We start from the raw sequence: 23,391 nt of genomic DNA, 5'->3' as shown, positions 1-23,391 counted from the left end.
CCTCTCAGTTCAGGAACCCAAGCCACTGTAACACTGTACTTCACAGGCATGCAGGTGAATAAGGATGCATCCCACAGGTAATATTGGCCAAATTAATGTATCAAAGTCCCTAACAACAGCATACAGATGCTGAAGCCCCACAGAAGCTCTCGGCCCACTGGTAATTATTTCTGCTGTGGATATTTCTGGCTTCACAGGGTGATTATAACATGTTCGCACATTGTTAGACTTTACAAGCCCCATGTCAGGTCACAGCCTAATTGTCCCACAGGTAAAATTAATTCAGAGGAAAAGGAGGGATCCTGTGTCATGACAATTATAATCTCAATTAGTGACATTATTACTGTGCTCTAGCACAAGAACAACTGCACTTTACTGCATTAACAGGTGGAAATGTTCGATTCCTAATTAACATTATGGGACCAAAAATTATTAGACTACATCTAGAAAGGTCAAATTAAAGGGTAAGAAAAGAACAGAACTATATTGTAATAACTGTAGCCAGGGAGCCCATTTCATGTTGTGGGCTCCTTTGCAAGGAAAGGAAAAGCAAAAAGCTAAAATCTCATCACATGGGGAAAAATCTCTGAAGGTATATGCTGTGTTCTTCTAAGAAATCAATACCGCATTTGTAGAACAAATTACTTCACAAATGCCAACGTGCAGATGCACTGTTGGCTCCCTCTGCATTTAGAAACTCAGCCATAATTCACAGTAACAGAAAAAGCCTCCCGAAGCTGCTTTTTCATTGACCATTTAGCCAGCCATGCTGCAGGAATTCTTCTGCGTTTCAGTCTCCTACATCCTTCTATTATCTCCCTGGTTTCCACCCTCCTTACCCAAAGAACCCAAAGAAATATGATCTGAGGATGATTCACAACATAATTCCAATGAACCTTTTCTTTTTTTTTTTCTTCCTTTTTTTTTTTTTTGTTTTCCCCTAAGGATTATCTCATATAGTGTTCAAAGAATTAGCAGTGGGTTTTCAGAATTTCACTAAATAGTGTGTTTGTGTGGAGGAATTAGTCTCAGTCTTTAAAGACTGGAGCTATTTTCCTTTACTAAAGCCTTGTTTTTATATTTTCAGTCCTCACAGCTTCACTGCAATGGAGCTAAACAATATGGTATTTCACATGCAAACTTAGCCATGGAAATCCAGAACAAAGTCTTCAAGCTTCATGCCTAGGAATCCAGTAGGTCAAACACTGAGAGGGTCCCAGGGCATTTTCCCAAATTATTTTGCACTTTTTTTGTTTTAATTATTTGTTTGTTTTGTATTTCAAAGCTGATTTAGATTGGAAGCTCATCTTTGTCCAGAGTTTTTGACAGATACTATTAAGTACTTCAGACACAGTGGTCAAATCAGTAAATAATTATACATTTAAGAAGATTCATATGTATTTTATGAAATCTTCCGTCTTTGCAATAGACATTGCCTGCTCTGCTGAAAAGCCTCTACAGTTGATATGGTGCCAAAGCTGCCTTTCAGATTTTGTGTGGCCTCATTGAAGTTGGCCACGAAAGGAAGACTAACAGCCAAGGAACAGGCACAAAAGGGAAAGAACACTTTGGGGATGGGAATAACACAAGACACTGTCTGAGGAGGCAGAATTAATATGAAAGTGAGCAGAATAGAGTGTTCTGTACTGATTGCAACACTTCTGGCAGCAGACAGATGCACTGAGTGAAGAGTTTCTCTCCCTTTATCATTATTATGGTTATCATTGCTGTTGAAAGGAAATGGTCCCTGAAAATTTACTGGAGACTGATGTGCTATTTCCTTTTCATTAGGTGTTATTAGTACTTAATATAAATTACACTTGTCATTTAAACTCTCAGCATTTTTGATTTTTGAATAGTATTGCAGAATGTATTTCATATATGTGGTAAATCTGTACAAAAATTTCATTTCTTATTTAAACTTCTGTAGGAGTTTTGAAATTAATTACACCAGGGCCAGGCTTTCATCCAGACTCTTAATTTCTCTCAGATTCCTCTTTCTTGTTATGCTAACAAAAGTGATTTCTAAAAATAATTTCCCATCTTCAGAAGCAGCTAACTCGCCTTTTCTTGTTAACTGCTTCTGTTTCTTTTATCTGACAAGGGAACAAGAGGAGTGATTTAAAGACTTTGGTTGTCTTCATTTATACAGAAAAAAGTAAAACATTTTGCTTTTCAGCACCCAGAGTATTTAGCAATGAAGGTTGAAATTACCCAGCCACTTCCATCACCAGCAAAGTGACGCCTTCACCTTGAACCTGGAATCCTCCTTGTTGTCTCCTGCTTGCCTGTGGCATGATCTCCTGCTCTTCTCTCACCTTTGTGCACACAGGCTGAAAGACTGATGGCAGAACAGACTGGCTCAGTCACAGAACAGTTTAAGTTGGTAAAGACCTTTAAGATCAAGGTGAAGATTAGGCTAAAGACCTTTAAGGTCAAGTTCCACCACTCAGCACTTTCAAGTCCACCACTAAACCATGTTCTAAGCACCACATCTACATGACTTTTAAATACCTCCAGGAATGGCGACTCAAGCACTTCCCTGGGCAGTCTGTTCCAATGCTTGACAACCCTTTTTGATGAAGAAAATTTTCTGAATATCCAGCCTTTTGAGATTTCTGAGCTTTTGAAACAGGTGAAAAAAAATCTTTAATAGACAGTGAAGAATATTTAAGGTATGTCCGCACAAGAATTTCCATCAACAAAACAGTTGAAGCATGCACGGTCAGAACTCTCCAAAATTGGCTTTCCCACTCTGAAAGCAGATTGCTATTGCTATGCCTGGAGGGACTGCTCCTGCTTGGAAAACTCTCCTGGTGTGTGAAGTTTGAGGGTTTCCGTCTGCACTGCACAAGCAGTGATCAGCCATGCAGAGCACTCATCTTGGACTTTCATTCCTTGTTTGTTAGTCAGGACCCTGTCACATTGTTTCTTTATGGAAACATTAACTGAATAGAAGATTTGGATGGATTTTGATGCTTGACGAATTTTTTTTGTCAAATCCATTGCATATTTATCAATCAAAAAGATAGCACCATTTTCTCCTCAACTTCTTTTTATATCCATTATTACTCTGTTGACAGGTTAACCTGCAGGATTAACCTAAATATCTTTACTTTGAATTGATAACTTCCAGAAAGCACACAGAAAGAGATGCTGGAAGTTCTTATGTAAAGGGTACATTATCTCTTTTAACTTATCAGACCTTTCCTTTAAAACGAAGGACCTATGACCTCAAACCTCAAGTCTTCAACCTTTATACTTCCTACGTCTCTCTTTTTCTCTACTAAAATATGGATTAAAATCATATTTTTGTCTGATGCTCTTTTATCATGACTTTGAATGAGTGTGAAACATTCCCTAGAAATAAATGATTGTGTTAATTTTCCAACAGTTATTCAGAAAATGAAAAGCCTTCATAAGTCATGTCTTTGTAGATTTGATTGAGAGTCTATTTTTGTATAGAAGGGAACAGTCACATTTATTTCAGAGTTCCCCAGATCAGGCTCTATTTTTCATCTCTCCTTAACTCTATAAATATATGTTTTATAATATACTTACATGTTATGATACTTACATATCATATTATATCATTATACTTACAGTGACTATTTTTAATCCAGTAGATTTAGACCTCTAGAATCATAATATTGCTTTGGTTAGGAAAGACCCCCAAAATCATTGAGTCCAACCATTAAGCTAGCATGACCAAATTCACCATTAAGCCATGCTCTGAGTGCCACATCTACACACGTTGAAGATGCCTCCAGGGATGATGACTCAACTATAAGAATTTAGTATCTCTTGTGATTTATGCTTAGAATGGATATTTTACCTCTCTTCAAGGGACCATACTTTGCTTCTAGTTTTACCTACAGGATAAAAGCAGTTTGGATTTTTTTCCTTTGGTCAATAAAGAAAAGCAGGAGACAGCTGCTTAGTTTTACAGCTCTTGTCTTCACTAACATCCCCATTTGTTCTTATGGGAAGATTCATTTTCTTCCTTCCAATCAGAACCAGCGGTCAAATGCAAAATGTGAATGGCACATAACGAAATAAATAAGGCACTGTGTGAGGGGAAATTTGGTTGGTTAGAGCACAGGTCTAGGATATAAGGACAATAATAGAGCTCTAAAAGTGCCATATGGTGACTAAAAGGCTCAATTTGTTTCAGAAGCGCTGCATTACACTAGATAAAAGACCTTTTATATCAGCTTCTTTATATCTCGTTTTTGTAAAGCGAGCCTGCTTTATTCCTTCACTCATTTACATATTTTTCTGTTGTTAACAGCAAATGAAAGAAAGCTCCAAATTTCTCAAGTTCCATAAAAAAAATCAGATTTATTCTTTACAAGATCGTAAATGTATGGATAGTCTTAGAACTAGTAAATATATCTATTGCACTTTTGCCCATGACAAATATAATAAAATAGGCTGTATTGATGGTGATAAGAGTTATCTATAAAATCAGATTTCAGTAACATATTTCAGATGAGATTTTTAAATAGCTAGACTGCGAAATAAGTCACTTGCATTTTTTAATTTCAATTGACATGAGTTTCATGTATACATAGTAAAATATATGTTAGCTATAGTTCATATTTACAGAAGATAAGGCAAACATGGTTTTAGGAAAGGAAATGAATATCTGCCTACAAAGAAAACAAATTGCATTGGTTTACTAGTTATGCACACCCCTAATTTAACCAAAAGAAGCTTTATTTCTAAGTTATTGACATGGTTTGCCAGCAACTAAGTACCATGCAGCTGCTTGCTCACTACTTCCTCTTCCCTGGTGGGGAGGAGATTGGGAAAAAAAAAAGAGTAAACCTCATTGGTTGAGATAAGAACATGTTAATAACTGAAGCAAAATATAATAATACTAATAATACTAATGACAGCAATAAAATTAATAACAATAGTGATATACCAATGTAATAGTATACACCAATGTAATACTAATAATACTAATGGCAATAATAAAGTTAATAATAGTAACGAAAAGGAGAGAGAGAGCCATAAAACTCAAGAGAAAGAAGTGATGCCCAATACAGATGCTCACTACTTGCTGACTGACACCCAGCCCATTCCTGGGCAGGGATATGTGGCTCCTGGCCAATTCCCACAGTTTGTATGCTGAGTATGATGTTCTAAGGTATGGAATATCCCTTTGGTCAGTTCAGGTCAGCTCTCCCAGCTGTGATCCCTCCCAGATTCTTGTGCACCTGCTCAGTGGCAGAGAATGGAAACCTGAAAAGCCCTTGACTTAGGGTAAACATTGCTTAGCAATTAGCAATTAAAACAGCAATGAATTATCAACATATTCTCATATTGCATCCAAAACACAGCACTGTACTGGCTACTATGAAGAAAATTACCTCTAACTCAGATGAAACCATGACAGTAATTGAATTCTTTGGGTTTTCATTTCTGTACAAATAATAAAAATATACATAAAGCCAGCTTTTGATAAATATAGGACGAGGCTTTAATCTTCCATAACACAAATCAAAGGTCACTCAGTTGACAGCACTAGAAATACATCAATGTATGTGTGAAGTGAGAATTAAGCCATATTCTCCTTTTGACACAGTTTTTTGTTGTTTATTTTTTCCTGAGGTGTAGTATTAGGTACAGTTCTCTCAGTGGCAAAGACACTGTCTTTGCCAAGGGCATAAAATGTTTTTTATGGCACACCAAAAAAACCTCTCATATTAATGCAGAACTGATGCTTTAGAGTAAGAATTGGTTTGCCATATACTCCAGAAAAACATAGTAAATGATAATTGCTATTTTCATTAACTATCTCACTTACTGAGTTACTTGCAGTGGTTTAGAAAGCCAGCAACCTAGACTGAGACCAAAAAATCGCAGATAGATGTTTCCTTCATACCCTGGTAGCCAGAGGCAATATTCAGTCCCTTCTGATAGACATGCAGTATCTTCTAATTAGATGCTGGCCCTTCTTTATACAGTCAAGTGAAAATCTGGGAAGTATGCAGCAGAGAAATAAAAACTGTCAGGGAAAATGTTTTGAGGCAGAATTGTATCATAAGAACATTTAGAAATAAGTGTCAGAAGCTCAAGCACAATAAAAGACAGAGTAGACCATAACACAGTGCTCTATTCTTGAACAATCAGTGCTCTTGGAAAAATGGTGAGGAGTCACTGCATAGACTTTTAGCAGTGAAAGCTGGCCAAAGAAAAATGAAAAAGGGAAAGGTTGAAGATTAACAGAATGTCTGTTCCCTTCCCTTTCACTTCTCTTCTTCAGGTTCATTGCTTAAAAAAAACAAACAAACAAACAAAAAAACCCAAAACCAAACCAAACCAAATGCAAACCGAAACAAAAAACAATATCAGGAAAACCTGGCTGTGGTGCTCCAGAAGCACACGCAGTGGAGAATCATAGGGGGAAGTGTTATGGCCTGGGGAGTATGAGCTTGTCTGCGCCATTAATAAATGAGTGCACAAAGAGTCATAGAGCTATGTATTTTTCATGAGAGAGAAGATGGACACCAGCACATAATGAGAGACTGACATTTTATAACATAAAATGTTCTTCTCATAGCTAACTAAAAAATGAGATAGTGAGAGCATTACATGAGAAAAATAAAACGGCAGAATATACAAGGATTTTGTTTTAAAAATGCCATTTTTGATACATATATACACCTTGTTTTGAGTGTCCTGTATCCTCAAAAGCACCTGATTTCTGAAAAGACAAATTTTGGTCATTAGCCACAGTGCCTAAATATCATATAAAAAGATTAATTTCTGCCATGTCTTTTAAAAAAGTGAAACCCTTGCACAATATCCATTCTCATTTTGTCAAATTCAGCCCAGTATCTCTAATCACAGATTTAAAAGAAAAATATTTCCCTAGGGTTTCATTAAGCCTTGATGCTTAATGAACTACACACACGTATGGTTGCTGCCATGTGCTCTTGGCTTGTGTGAGTGAACTATGTTGCACACAACTGTCATTCCTGACTTTTAATTCTTATTAGTAATTAAATGATTGATTGCTTTGAAATCAAACCATTAGCAGTGGTGAAAGCAGGAACACACTGCAATTCATCTGGGAGACCTCTGGAGAGCAAAGGTCTGACCAGATGTAGGGGAGCATTAGAAGAGCTGTATTTCCAGTGTGCATTACTGAAGTGCCACAAGCCATCACCACCTTACGCTGTAATTTCCTGTGTTTACTTTGCAGATGTCTAACACATGTGACAGGGAGGCTCTAGTACCCTCCCACACTGGAAAGCTGAGATAAAGTTTCCTGAAATCAGTCAGAGGCATAGCATGTTACATCCATTATTACAGTAAGCAGAAAGTATGGGGAAGCTCATTGAGTATTTTTAAGTATTCATTCAAATTTTATCCATTCCCCCTTTTTTTTTTCCCTAATCAAACAACTTAAGAGTGTAATTATCTTCATATACAAAAGGAGAAGAGTCGAACAGAAATAATTAGTACTTGCAATACTTGCTTCATCTGCTAGCAGTGGACTTCAACACCCTTCACTCCCACACAATATAATTTAATTCTTGTTTAAACAGCTTCAGTGTTTTTATTTCTTCAGCTGTGACTGTTGGACCATTTACTATAGTCATGGCTCTCAATATGATGATGGCTTTGCAATTTTCAGGCACCTGTTCCAGATCTGTTTTCTTTCAAGTTTACCTTATGAACATATTTCTTTTCGAGCTACTATCTAGCATGATCAGAATAATATACCTAGAGTGGAACAAAAGTAACACTCACACACAATTAATTTTAGAAGATTTTTCTGTCAGCTCCTAATATATGCATTTATGTGATTCTCCATATCTCTGCTTTTTGCTTTTGTATTGCTAAAATACATTTGTATTGATAGACAACATTTAAATTGGATAAGTAAACCCTGTGCTGAAAAGAAAATCAATCCTGTTTGGATTCTGAACACATCATTTTTCAAATAGGAAAAAAATTTCTACAATTAAACATGGGCATGAAACCACACCAACAAAAGTACAGACTGATCTTTCAAAATCACATCCTTTAAATATATATGTAATAAAAATGGGCCAGTTTTTTTCATAGCCACTATCAAAGTAATGAGAGAAAAGAAAGGGATTCAAAATGACCTGCTGAAAAGACAAATTGATTTCCATTTTTCTGCATCCTCATTCTCTTTTTATGGTGATTTAACTAATTTTGCAGCTGTCCTGTGCCTACCTCTGGATCCAAATCTAAGGCTTTTAGCAAGGGTTTAGCCTGTCAATTTTTATCAGGGGCTTCTGAAGTTGCTAATAATTTACATCACTGAATGTAGACTGCTATTAACATTGAGCCTGGTTAAATGAAATATTCCTGAATTCTAACTGACCATCTCTAATGAGGCTATTATAGCTCTGTATTCAGAAGTTTTGCATCCAGTATGTCCTTGATATTCCTAAGGAACTCATTCATTGAGGGCTTTCCATTTAAAAATTCACATGAAAATGAAAGCATGTTAAGGGTAAAAAAATAACAGCACTCATTATGAATCAGCTTCAGGTCTACCAGCTGGTCTAATCTCCCTATATATACCAGAAGCAATTTTAAACTTTTTGTTTCTAACCCTCACTTTGTTTTTAAATGCCATGAACATTCCTCTGGCAACTAGAACCACATAATTCAAGTCTATGAACAAAATGAAGGATTATTTACATGAGCAAAGATTTTAGGACTGAGTCTTCAGCTCCTCAATCCTGTCTCACACCTTCCTTTGTTTCACAGTCAGATTGATAAGAATTATTTCAATAAAGCCAAACTCAATGAGTTTGAGCATGCCTAACATATCCCCAGAGATTATAAAAAAGCACTTCTTTGTTTCTTTCTCTGCAGTCCTGGATTACTTAACTCTTGAGGGAGCTCTGGGATGCATTTTCGTCTAAATATCTGAATAAAAGTTGCCACAGTAATGTACTGCTAAAGAGGAGATAAAACATTATTCTTCAGAGCCAAGAGACCTCCTTACTCTGAAAATAGTCTTTAAACCCAAATGCAGTCCTGAATCTCAGGGCAAAGAAGTAGAAGATAAAAGCTGTCATGACTCTTCCCACATACATTGTGGAGAACCAAAAACTTTCAGCTTGTTACTCAACTGAAATTCAAAAAAATTAGAGAGCCTGTCAAGAGAAACAGTATAGACACTGCTGTCTACAATAAAATGAGCATTTCACTTCCTCTCCTTAGTGGGAGCCCTAAACATCACAGGCTACTGCTTTGTACCACTTTTCAGCTCTGTCTTTGTCAAAGAGACTTTGCACATCCTACTGCTGCAATCCTACTACTTTTCTCTATAGTTTGCTGATAAAATGGATGAGTCCATTGAGGCTGAAGGACAGAGATAGGACATGTGTTCTTTTCTTCGTCCCATATTAGCTCCTTTTATTCTCATAAGTTTTTTTTATTTTACTTTCTCTAAAAATATGTGTTAGCTCCATACTCTCTGCTCCATCCTCTATAGCTTCTTACATCTCAGATCATGTGATCATGATGTCAGCTGCATCTTTGTGCCAAGTTCAGGGTCCCGTGTTACCCATCCTGTTATGTCCTTGCTTCTCCACTTGGTGTTCTCATGGTCTCTCCTTGTCCCCACAAGTTCTCCTTTAGTTTTTAATCCCCATCAGCTCCTATAGTCCCTTATATGCTATCCACAGTCACAGCTCTCAAACACGTCTTCATCCATGGTGTGAATCCCTGACCATGTCACTTTATGTCTCTCTCTCTCCCCCTCCCTATTTTCAGGTATGTTGAGACTTCCAAAAGCAAAACTTCTGCACCTCTTCCACAGAAAGTACTTTCATATTCCTTTTTTTTCAACTACTGTATTATCTCAGTTACTTTGATATAAAATATTAAAGTTGGTTTTGATTAGCTTCCCTTTCCTTCCTTTTATGTTCATATCAGTATTCTTGCACACAAACTAATCTTCTTACTTCTCCCCTTATAACAGTTCTAAATTCCTCTGTTCTCCTCCACTGTTATCTCAAACTGTATTATGGCTACAGCTTTATTTTTTCTTTGTGTTTTATCAGAACAACAAATCATCCTCTTTTTTCAGTCATCTTGGACCTCTCAGAAATGAACTTACAACTATTTATAGGAACAAAAGTGGAGGGCAGTATCTGGAAGGGCAAAATGTGCTTCGTAAGACTGGAATGAGTAATCTGTCACTGGACGTACACAAGAGTGCACACTCATTAAAAATGCATGTTAATTCCTCAAGAAATGTTCTTCATAGCCTTTCTAACAAAGCAGCATCCCTCATAGCCTCCCTAACACAGCCTAAGCCTTTGACTCTTAGCTGGCACTTCTCAGAAAATAGATATTAACAAAGTCTGGCAGTAGCGGCAATGAATAGAAAACAGTAGATCCTTCAGCTCTCTGTGAAGAGAAAATCACTTTTAGTGGCAGAAAATTAGACCTTTATTCTCTCTGGCCTAGAGGGAACTTTCAGTTATGCAGTTAAACAAATGGCATATACTTGTCTCCATTTATTGGCAGTATCTGTGCAGGCTTTATCCTTGGGAGACTGGTAGTATTATGCCATTTAAGATTAACTGAGCAAGGTTAGGAATTAAATTAATATGTTTTCATTAATATTTGAACAACATATTACCACTGCCTGTAAGATTATTTGTAGCTCACTGTGCACCACAATATTATTAATAGATATTGTCTAAATGAAAAACTTCTATTCAGAATGTGTCTGATATTGTGAATTAAAATACATACTGCAAGGTGAACACATGTAGCAAATGTATTATTAAAATAAATGTATATGTGTATTAACTAATTATTTAATTCACTCTTCCCAACTAACAGCAGAATAAATCCATTTGTATGACACAGTTCCATAAATTAGTTGCACCATGAGTAAACTGACCTTGCTTTACCCCACTAAACTCTAGAAGGTTAAAAAAATATTTTTGCATGCTGAGAAATTAAATTACTCAACCTCCAAACCCTAGACCTATTTATAAAAAGAGATGTATTGTGCTGAAGTGAAGTCATAATTTTAGTTTTACTCTCTTGGTCCAAAACCAGGCAGTAAATTGTGAGTAAGGCTGAGTGGACTCTAGATTAGCAACCATCTAGTCCACTCAGAAGTCAATGTTTTTTTTCAGAGAAAAGACCAGATTTGATGGTGTGTAAAAAAAGAGATACACAGTTTCCCAAATTATCCATATTATGCTAAACTAGGAAAAGCTACATGCAGAGAAAAGAGAATAATGAGGAATAGGGTGGCAATATGAGCAGGATTAGGAGCCTGAGCTTCAAAACGAAAGCAGGACAGCACATTCTGAAAATAGCAATCTAAACCATAACTTCTTCTGATGGAAATACTTGGAAAGTAATAATCCTAGGAGAGACTAAAGAGATATACAGGTTGTAAACTAGCTGTGAATCTGCTGGGAAACAGAAAGCCAGGATGATTTTGTGCTGGCTACCCACAGTGTAGGCAAGGACACAAGACCCACGTCTCTACAGAGAACTGACATAACCACGTCTAGAATCTTCCATCTCAGTATTAGAAACTGCCAACAAAGAGAATATTTGAGGAAAATAAAGAAATATGTGCAGGTAAGAAATGGAGTTTTTACATTCAGAAAGATGAAATTCCTAAGAAAAGTCCAACTAAGACTTGAGAAATGGGAACATAACACTTAACTCCTAAATTTCTGTCTCTATGCCTATATTTATGACTTAATATATCTTCATTTGGCATAACAACAGGAATTTCTTGACACCTTTAAAATAAAGCTATTTAATAAGTAAAAGCCAAACTTCACACATATTTAATTTTGGCAGTTAAACACAGTTTAGATTAATTTTCATTTTGAGCTGCTGGTGATAATGCATTGTTTAGATGTAGTGCTGACACAAAATAAATTATTTCAGGAGGAAAAAAGTTAAAGAAGGAAAAATTAGAATTTTGTTAAAATATATTATGATAGAATTGATAGAATTCAGGCTTTCTGCACTTCAGTATATTCTGAGCAAGTGCTCATGTTTCACAGTTCTTAGATGCTGTAGCATCTTTTCCTGTATGTTAATTTGGAGAGGATATCAGAGTATTTTATATGCACATATCTAAGTAAAAATACTTTTAAAAGATGAAAGAATCTCAAAATATTTGTGATGGTGAGATATAATGAGAATCAGATTTTTTACCCATACATTAAACAATGGGAAATATTATAACCATAATTTAAAAACAGATTTGTTTGAAGCAGACTTCTTTTGCCCTGTATTGATGTTGCCCAGAAGAACTGTTTTTTTTTTTTGCATCTGTCTTTGAAATTGACTGCTAATTTTTACCTTCTCTTTTAAGAGCAGTGACAGAAAGAGGGCAGGAGGTCAGAGCCAACCCAGCCTCTACTCAGAGCAGGACACAGTGAAAAATTGCTTAGATTCACCATTTTCAATGTGAAATCACTGAGGTCATGAAGAGAAATGAGGGTTGCTCAGTATTTCCTGACAGTCCCAGTTTCCTCTGATGACTCTTTCTCAAGGACAGAAAGACACTGGGCTCTCTGGTTTCCCCAAGCACTTTTCTTTCCTAAAGCTGAGAGATTTGCTACAATTTATAGCCGTGACCAAAACAAAATGTCAGATGGTTTTAACCAAATGTTAGGTCATAGAGCAGTGCCTTGGGTTCATTAAAGTGACTCAGGAGGCATTTTCAGGTAGTGCCCTAGCTCTTTATTGTTGTTTCTTTTTCATATTCAAGGAAAAGTCAACTAGGCAAAATGGGTCCAGTTAGAAAAGCTGCCCAAGGAAAAAAAAGTCTGATTAATATTGAGCTTATAGAGAATTTAATTTTAATGGCAAAATTTGTGTCTGCGCTGAAATGCAGGTAACATATATAAATATCTGTGACTTGGATAAATAAATTAAAACAAACTGCTTGATATCTTGAATAAATAAGTGTGGATTGCTGGTGGAAAGAGCAGGTATTTAATTTTCTCCTTCTGGAGATTTTGTTAGTGATACTGACTTTTGAGGCAAGTTAATTAGCTGATCAGAGATCTACCCCTTAAAAAGCCAGAAGCAAGGGTCACTTCAAATGTTTTTCTAAATCAAACTCTGGTAGATTTTTGAGGCTATCACATGTTGAATTTGATCCTTCTTTTAACTGTTGGAATTGAACAATGATATTCAAATTGCAAAAAGAAATCTTGTGAGACAAACTTGAATGATCTCACAGAAAAGATGTCTTATGGAAGCAAGAGCAGTGGTTTTTAGGATGCAGAGATGCTCAACACTTAGGGACATCTTTATCCCTGTGATTCAGTGGTATTTTAGTCAGTCTCCTCTCAAAAAAATTCCTACAGACAATTCCTCTGTCAGTTTGGTTTAGGCAGTAAACTCTTAAATTTCTCCACAATGTGTTGCCTGGACTGACCTACAAAATCGCTGAGTTTCTCTTAATGATTTGTGCAATGAGAAACTTTTGGTGCTTGCCTGTTTTCTGTCCTGACAACTTCATGCTTACAGTCCTTTGCCTTCTGAAGGGAGCTGCATTGATCAGGGAGTGGTGGCTGCCCTTGGGAAAGCATGGCTAGAATGGAAAGAGAGCACAGTAACACACGTGACAGCAAGTCAGTGGATGGGGAGCACTGGTGGGAGGAGATGTCAAGCAGACAGGTCAAGTCTTGTGCCAACCCTGGGATACAGGGGCAGGTGGTGTACAGCTGAACCAGGATGCCATTCAAACCCACTTGGAATGCACTGTCAAACATCTCTTGAGGTTAAGGTCAGAGGCTGGGCTTCAAAATTTTTATTTTATTTTATTTTATTTTATTTTATTTTATTTTATTTTATTTTATTTTATTTTATTTTATTTTATTTTATTTTATTTTATTTTATTTTATTTTTGTGAAATGAATGTATTTTTTTATCAAACTGACCAAAGCAAAAGAACATTTTTGTTTTAAGCATGTATATCACAAATTTATGAAATTTGCAAATTTAGCAGCAGATGCTGCTTGCTTGTCCTGCTATCCAGTGTATCTTGATACAATATGGAAAACATACGTCTTTTTAAATACATCTGGTGATTATTTGAACAGAACTATGTGCAGAAAAGTCTGCTAACTTATCTCAATAGAAAATTGCATTTTCAGTATATTTTTTCCCTTGAAAGCAATTTACCAAACTGACCTTTGAAAAAGTTCTCATCCAAAATTAAGCTAAAGAAACGTAATAACCTTTAAACTATTTATCATTTAAATAGCATATTAATCAACTATGATGTGTAAAGATTATTTTGAAAATAAGATTGCATTAAAATTTTTAAAAATTTAAAGGGATTTCCCCATTTCATTCTCCTCAACAAACAAACTACAGGTCATAATAATTCTAAAATTCTTGATATTTTATCCAGAAAATGGAGGACAAGTTGGCCAACAGAGCCACATTATTCCCCATAGCAATACAAATATTTAAATTGTGATTGATTATTTTTGTAGCAAAGCACAGTTTGAAATTATTTTAAGAAATTGATCTTCCCACTTTTAAATATCTTTCCACAAGCTTAGAATTCTGAAGTAACTGTACAAATGTATGTATTTATGAATGTATCTATACAATATATAATGTTTATGTACTTTTATTATTATAATAATAGTTTTTATGCATTGATCTTCTAAGGGCTCATATCTGTATAATTCAATCACAAAACCAAAACCCAGACAGAAGGAAATACTAGAATTTTTGAGAACATATGTTATCATTTATATAAACAATTTAGGTTAATATGAATGTTTTCTTTGAACACTTTGGGAGCAGAATGCTGTTTGTTCATGAAGCCAACTGGATTAACCATTGAAACAACCCCTGAGAAAGGGTGGCACTTTATAATTCCTGCAAAAATATTCCTGCAGAACTTTGCTTTTCTGAGGAGGACAATATTTATTAATGTAATTTTTCAACAAAATCAGTATCTTACAAAACTCTTAATTTATTTACATTGTTTCTTCTTTCCTGGAGACATATATCAGCTTGCAATATATGCAGGTTGTATAATCCTGTGAGTAATTTGAACATAACAAGCCAAGACATAGGTCGGCAAAGTGCAATGTCCCTCTCACTTTTTCTGCTTGTAAAAGCATTCTATGAAAAGGTAATAAGGCAGAAAAGACCATAAATGTAAAAAAAGTGCCTGCATGCATGTGAATCACACTCCCAGATAGCACCAATGTAATGAGACAAGTTCAAACTGGGATCACTTCCCGGCCTCACTTCCACCGGCAGGTCTGCCTCAGACACTGGTCCACAGGCTCATTTGAAGCATGTAGGTGCTCAATTAGATGTTTTTATGATGCCTATTAAATTATACAAGGTGTTCCATGCTCAACCCTGTGAAGCAGTCATTAGCAGGTGTTGTAATGGTGAGCAAGCTTGATTGCAAAAGCAGAGGCTGGGAAGCTCACTCACGTTTTCTGAATCAAGCTGATTTTAATTGCCTGCCACCATACACACTTAGTGCTGCTGCAATGCCTCATCCTAATACGGAGAATTAAAGGCCCTGCCAGCTGTGCCCATGCTTTCATCCCCCTTTCAGTAACAGCTTCATCAATGGGACGCAGGACTGAAGGCAATCAGGGGAGGCGAATGCTCCCTGGCTCAAAGAGCCCCCTTAGGAAGACCAGTCCTCCAGGCAGTAAGATCAGCACAGCTTTGTGCTGCAGCCCTGACAGTGTGCTTGGCTCTCATATCAGAAACAGCCAGCTTGACTTGATTTCCCTAACTTGCTCACAGGTCTCTCTGTTGCTGCTTTGCAAGGCTGCTGGAGCCTGCTGCAAGTTTTCAGCAGCCTGGAAGCTGCTCGGAGCTTTTTATTTCATTCCATATTTCTCTCAAGCACTTGTCTTCAAAGGGAACCTCAATTACTTCAAATCAGACTGACAGCTTGCATGAAACACATCTGTGAGTCCTATGCCTCTGACTCACATCTTTGCCTTTGTTCATTATTAACCCTACTGTTGCTTGGCTTTTCTTTTAGTGTCTACCTTTCTTGCAACTGCCTGTGGCTCAGCAGTGAGCCAGGGAGGACATTGATCTGTGACTAACATGGTGAGCATGTTGACATTCTGTGTGACAAGTTATGCCAACACCAGAGAGAGCTCATAGGACTAAGCCCCTTATTAACACAGAACTGACTGCACAACGCAGCACAAGGAAGGGATGACCCTGGCAGTGCCTCATCAGGGAAGAAAAGCTCATAAGAATGCCCATGGGAGATACCTTATTGCCTCTGTGCACATCTGGTGATTTATTTCCTGTACAGCTCCTTCAGAGGTGTTGCTGGGCTCCCCCTGCACTCGGGTGCTGCTCAGCCAGAAAAGCATGGCCTCACAGAGCAAGGATATGAGGTAGGAGGCAAACCATGGTGTCTTAGGGTGACTTTATGGTGCTTGTATCCCCAGTTGTCTGTTCTGTTTATGCTGAATATTAAGTTCTGAACCTTTAAGATTGGTTCTGAGAGTGAATGGTGGGGAAAAGAAGTATGGAGTTTGTTTTCAGAAACTGCAAAACTGTTTGTTTGTGCAGAAACTGCACTCAGTTCTCTGCATTCTGCCTCCAGGACCGTGCTGTTGGATGGACAGTGGGACAGAGCTCTCCTCTCATTTTTAACTTAGTTTTTATCTAGCTGAGGCAGTGAAGTTCCCTGCACTGTGGTTTTTCTTTTTCTTGGAACTGTTCAAACCTGCTCTGGGCAGAAAACCCAGAAGAGCACTGGGAGCTCAAACCTGTGGTCCACCGGGGCCTGGGATGCGGCATTTCCAGTGCTGGAGGGACTGATAAGAGACTGAGTGAACCTGAGCTATACTTCACCACTTTCTGAATTTGCCATCTCTTCAGAACAGAGAGAGGTTTTCTTGTTTAATATTATTAATTTTTTATGTTTGTGAATACTTTGCTTGTTCAATAAACAGGTTTTTTCTGCTTTTCTCCAAGGAAATCTTTTTCCCGAACCAGCTGGGGGAGGGGCCGCTTGAATTTGCTTTCTAGAGGGACCCCATTTAAAGGTTTCCTCCCAAATTTGCCCTAAACCATGACACATGGTCTGTCTGAAGAGGGAATATTCCTGCTTCTAATTCACAGGGTAATTTCAGGCTACATTAGACAGTTCATAACATATTTCACACTAATATTTACTAAAGGATGACAAAGATGATAGTATTTACATATCTCTTACTGGCTCATAACTGTTTGTGTTCCCACACTGACCTCCTTAAGAGAGAATCTATACCTTCTGCATGTTTCATTTACAGCAAAAGTAATTGAAAAATCATTTTGCCTCTCACTGCTCTGCATAATAGGGGAAAATGGCATTTCCTAGGATTGCTACACAATGCTCCTTTTATATTAAGGAGTCTCTAAATGGAGGAATTGACTTTTAGCAATTTTCTCAATAGTAACATAAAATACACGAGACAAAATAATAACATCTGTTATAAAATCAGCTACTAGACATGAAGAAGGAATCATGTAAAGGAACCTTGTTTGTTCTTACCAGCTACAACCTTTGGTTTGATATCTGTTTCCTGTGTTTTGTACAACCTTTGTAGGTGCCTGGGCTAAAGCCTCACAGGTGCCAGCAGACAGATGTGACCAAAGATTAGACAAGACAGAAGAGGCCCAGGCTCAGGGACTCTCTACAGTCATACCATAAGAGCAGAAGCAATCCATGAAGAAGGAAGGTCACTTTACTTATGATATAAATGAGGCGAACTCAACCCACCATTTGGTGGGTGAAATTTTTAAATGATGCATTTTGGGAATCCAACACAAATATGACATCAGTGGTTGAAGACTGACTTAGTTACCATGTTTTCTGCTGGGCACCACATCTCAGGAAACACTGCAGAGGACCCAAAGCAATGATCTGAGTCAATGCAATGACAATGATCACAGACTTGGCAATTGTGACTGAAAGTTGCAAGTGGAAGAATGAGTACAGGTAATCTGGAGAAGAAAGACTATTGTACATATGATAGTAGTTTTAAATATGTGGAAAAAATTAAAGAGAAATAGAAAAAAAAATTGTCTGTGGTCCATTGAATGTAAAAAGTGTTTTTTACTAAAATTTTACAATTTTAGTAAAAACCACTTAGGTTGGAAAACTTTCTATCTATAAGAATTTTAACTAGGAAGACTGGAAATGCTGGCATAGCCAGACTTTGCAGAACAGATTGCATGAACAACTATAAAAGATGGCAAACATTACTTGATCTTGCCTCAGTGCAAAAGCAAGACCCAGTGATCTCTTTGAAATACCACAGAACATTTTTCACTTATTCAGTAATGTCTTATTAAACAAATATTATATGCTAAATAAACAAATATTAAATTACCAAAGGAAGCATTGCTAGCAGCAGTAATTTTCTTTCCAGCAAACATATGTAGTGCTGAACCATACTTATAAACATTGCAGTCTAGAAAAGGATAAACTGAGAGCAGATTTTTGTTTCCATGGCCATATGTCAAGGTCAGTTGTTTATTTACCTGTTTTTCCCAGCAGCTATATCTGCTGTGAATTAACCCCACAGACTACTTTCTCACAGGAAAAAGATACAAAGAAGATAATAAGTCAATGTCCATTCATTACTTTTTCTTATATATTTCATAAACACTTATTCCAAAGGCTTCCTAGAATTCTGGGAGCTTGAGCAGTGTTTTGACACATATGTCTTTTTGTGAAATCCATGAATTGTGCTAGGAAGCTAAAAGCAAAATGTGTTTATGGTGTATGATAACAGAATGAAAGAACTAAGGAATTCCTCCTAGGTTCTAGGTGCTAATTACTGCCTATATGTCTCCCTGACATGCTGATGGGTTAGTTGATAGTGGTAAAAAGGGTCTAAACAAAGCAAATAATTCCTTGTGCATTTCTCAAATTTGTTGTTTCTTTGGAGGTGCCTTTCAAGAAAGGCACCAGAGATCTCTTTGCAGAAAGGCAACAAGAAAACAGGAAGGGGTGGTTGTTATTAACTCCAGAGCTAATATAGAAGAGGAAGGCGCAAAAAAAATGGCAGCGGGAGGAGGAGAGCTGCATGGCTGGGTCTGGCAGGGTGGGCTCCATGCAGAGACAATACAGGACACCCTGGTGTTCATTCTCATTCCTTCAAACCAACACATGGGGCATTTCAGACTACAAAAAAATTAGAAATAAAAATTGGACAACTCATCTTTTAGTACTTCATATCTGGTCAAAGTAAAACCCCTACATGCAACCACAAGACAACTCTCTTCTTTGCTAGTTTTTCTTTTCTGCTGTTGCCATAAATGTTCTTTTTTCCCTTGAATATTAACCCGGGCAGCCCATGAAGTCCCCTAACCCTGGGCACGGAGAAAAACAAGGACCAAACCAAAATATGCTATGTAGTGGTTGAGAAGACAAGCGTTGTGCCACGGCTGTGTTGTCTTAGAGAAGTTCTAGGTATTTGTGTATTTTTTCCATACCTGTCCTATTTTGAGCAGTAGGTGGTAGCAGGGTGGGAGTAAGGAGTCTGAGAGCTCAGAAGAGCAGGAGGACAACTAGAATGGTGCTGATGCCATAGTGCATCAAACATCTCCTTTAGCCCTTTATACAACCATGTCAATATCACACTGTGCTGAATTTAGTCTCCTCTTATCTTTGGGCCTCTACCACAGTCAAGTTGGCAAGCCAAGTATTGTGGGGCACCCGTGACAAGGCATGGTCACTTCTGGGCTGGAACCCACCCAGGCTTGCTAACAAGTAGGGCAAACCTGAAGTTTTCAAAGCAAGTGTCACAATGCTCATGAAGATGACATATTGTAGCCAGATCCAGAAATTATTTATGAAAGAAAAACATGTCAATGAAAAGAAATCCTACCTTACCAACAGGAAATCTGAAGTTCTGACACATCTTTATTCCCACAAGAAATTTTCCTCTTGAGTCCCTGAGAGAATCAAGGGTTTTGGCATTTGATTTTAATAGTACTCTTCTCTATTACAGTCTTTTTCATATACTTAGAGAACTGGCCTTAAAGCACAGGGCTGAATAACCAATTTCCAGCTAATAAGTACAATTTGTACCATCAAAAAGTTGTGTCTAGAATTTATTTATGTGGAAGATTTCCTGAACAACTTTCCTGAAAAAAGCACAGTCTATTGACGTAAGATTTGTAAATGAATGTGAGAAAAAACAATTTGTAATTACTTACGGCTAGTAGTTGGGCCTTCTAAATATTCACTCCAACTTAACAGACCCAGGCTGTGAGTGCACAATCATAGATATTAATGGTGGAAAAGAACCAGAAAATTCTCTTTAGCTGAATACTATTGTCCTCTCTCTTTGTGATGTACTTCTTAAAAAAAAAGCCATGAGGAATTTCTACGGTGTCTGTGCATTCCTTTGATGCTTTGTACTTGCCCAGTTCCAAATCTTCAGTGTTGCTTTGAGCATGTCTGCTCAGCTGAAACTGTGTTAATGACAGCAGGTTTTTACTGCTTACTGAGACTGATGCTTTCTTTGAAGGCTGCTTGCTCATTTAAATCTTTGCCTGGTAGTTAAAAAGCAGTAGTACATGCCTGTGTGACAGGCATCACTGCTCTCTGTCTGCTTCATACCACGGGTCTCACTGTAAATCATAACTCACAGACAAGATACTACTAAAACTTGAGTGAATGAATGTTCAGAGAAAATCAAAATGCCAATTAAGAAATGACAAATGCAACATGTTCTTATTTATTCAGGATTATAACTTCCAAGATAAATTAATTTCAGTATCTAAACCATGAGGGATTTTTGTCACTAAATTATCCAGAAGAAGATCTGGATAAGTCTCTGATTGCTATTGACCATGTCTTGTGCCTGCATGACAGTAGCCCATCATCAGGCAAACAGAGTGCTGAAAGTAATGACCCACTCTTTCTTAAACAGACTACTTATTTTCTGAAGTTTCTCACTGGAGAAAGCCTAAACACAGTGCCCAAGCAATTGCTCACTGCAGAAATGAAAATAACTAAGAGTGGGGAAAAATACCTTACAGTATCATGTGGTGCACACAAGGAGCCTGGCCAGTGCTGTATGGAGCACCCTTCTTCCAGAGCTGTCTTATCTCCCTCACTGGCAGATGAGGGTGTTTCTTTTTGCTAAGCACCAGCATTGTGCTTACCTGGACAAGTACAAACAGAATCGCTCAGCCAACATGTCTATATCAAAGAGTTCAGTCTGGGAGGTGCTCATCACCTTCTGAAGTTCTTAAGCATTTTTTAAAAAATCAGAAAGATGAGAGAAAAATTAGCAAAGACACTACAAAGGAAAAAAAAGAATGATAGCCTAATTTGCCCTAGATTGTATGGTACATGTCACCAGAGCAGCAAGTAGCAATTCTTCTTAGTCTGTGCATCCTTTTTTTTTTTTTTTTCTTGAGAATGAGTAAACAGCAATTACTCCTAAATATGAACAGGTATGAGACAGCCCAGTGTCAATTACTGTCTACATAAATGCATAGACCATTGAAGAGAATTGGGTATTTCAAAATTGGTACTTAATTAGTAATGCTCTTTCACTTGAGTTCAGACACACTAACTAGAGCCAACACTTAACCTAGAAATGTCAGGCTAGGTTAGGCTTGCATGACAGTTCAGGTACTGATATGGAAAGGTGCTTAACACTAACTCTGAAGGATGGATCAAAATATGTACAAGAAATACTTTCATATACTTTGTGAATGTATTGCTTAGAGTCAGCTTATATGTGTTCTCTAAAGAGCACACCCAATATTAGAAGCATCTTAATACATTTTTCACTTTTCTGTTTTCTCTGTGAGTCCTTGCTTACCTTGCCTCCTCACTGTCATCAGCAAAAGCATGAGGCAATGCTTTTTGATCACTCCTGGAGGAGCTGCACTAAGTGAACAATTTGCTGGGCCTTTGCAACTCACCTCTGGTGTCAGTGCAAGACAACCCTAAGGGATGAAACCAGCTCTGAATTAAAACAGAATTACAGAATCATTAAGGTTGGAAAAGGCCTCTAAGATCATTAATGTCAACCATTGCCTTGGCACTGCCAGGCCTACAACTAAACCATCTCCCGTAGCACCACAGCTAAATGTTGGTTTTTTTTTTCAAACACTTTTCTGGGCACCCTATTCCAATACTTGAACATTAAATTTTTTTTCTAATGTCTACTCCAATCTAATAATAACAATCAAAGGATAATCAGAGAATGAATGAGACTTATTTAAGAGCAGTTACTGATACAGGATTCCACCATATTTCTGTGTAGTGAAGAGGGCAAAAATACTGAGGACTTCCCCTCATGTCTTCCTCCCTGCAGACTTCAAACTCCTGCTCTACAACAAAGATCTTTGTTTTCTAATTGGTAAGGTGGAAAACTTTATCTCATTCTCAGAACAGTTTTGATACCTGAGATAATTAAGGTTCAGACATTATCATACTAGGAAAAATTTAGGCAGAATGTCTCAAATTTGGCGGAATTATATGAGAGTGGAAGATATTTTGTAAAGCTAGGCAGCCTTAATGACCATGAAGACCAGGGATCTGCCTACACCAGCCAGTGGTGCAGACCAACAGGCACTGAACTGTACAGTCAAACAGCTGGACCTGAGAATCTCATAGCCTAGCTCCACACATACCGGGTTCTTCTGGTTTGGTTTGCCTTTAACTTAGAGACTGGCTCTGGTCTGGTCCATCAGGTGAATGCCTGTTTCAGGCTCTCAGGCCTTGTGTGTCCTCCAGGAGTTCCTCTTCCAGTTCAGATTCATGCAGAAGGAATCCAGATCATGTACATGGAGATGTCTCCCTGATGTGAACCCCAGCAGAACAAGCTGGCGTGGTTGAAAGGTGTCTTGTAAAAGCAAACTCTCATCAGAAATGAAACACTAACACAGATGCATGGTATCAGTACTAAGGGTATTATTGCAGGAACTATATTGAGGTTATACACTGAGTGCTTTCCTCTTCCCTCTTTCCTCTGCATAAACTGGTGCTAATGATTTTTGCCTATATCCACTCTTCAGAGTGACATGATTGATGAGCAGAAAAGAGAAATGTCAAAACAGGAACATCAATGACTTAGCCCTCAGTTCAAAACTACTGACAAATGAAAAAGAAGTCCTAAAGTTGACAGGTAAGAGAAAAGTGGGAAGGGAGCAAATGCCTTGCTCTGCAAAGAGAGTAAATTAGTCTATTTGATGAATAAAGGTGAATCATAGTAAGGTCAGTGAGGGAACCATTGAAATTACTCTCAGTTGAAAGATATTACTAATAAATTTGACTTGAGCATAGTCCATGTGATAATACCAGAAATGAAATGAAAGATCCACTTCAGGAACAGGGCAGCCTTGCAGACCATA

The 23,391-nt window shown here is 37.5% G+C and overlaps 1 protein-coding gene and 1 long non-coding RNA gene across 5 annotated transcripts in view; one reads left to right on the top strand and one right to left on the bottom strand.

The window, feature by feature from the left end:
- The window catches only part of NKAIN3 (sodium/potassium transporting ATPase interacting 3), a 333,546-nt gene that overhangs the window by 47,768 nt on the left and 262,387 nt on the right, over nucleotides 1-23,391 (bottom strand). The window lies entirely within an intron of this gene.
- On the top strand, nucleotides 15,638-18,067 carry LOC135289497 (uncharacterized). The gene is made up of 3 exons (XR_010352266.1): nucleotides 15,638-15,966; nucleotides 16,043-16,412; nucleotides 17,613-18,067. It is a non-coding gene; the product is annotated as an uncharacterized LOC135289497 (long non-coding RNA).

Source organism: Passer domesticus, chromosome 1 (assembly GCF_036417665.1).
Source record: "Passer domesticus isolate bPasDom1 chromosome 1, bPasDom1.hap1, whole genome shotgun sequence".
Classification (NCBI taxonomy): Eukaryota; Metazoa; Chordata; class Aves; order Passeriformes; family Passeridae; genus Passer; species Passer domesticus.
This window is presented reverse-complemented; position numbering and strand designations above follow the sequence as displayed.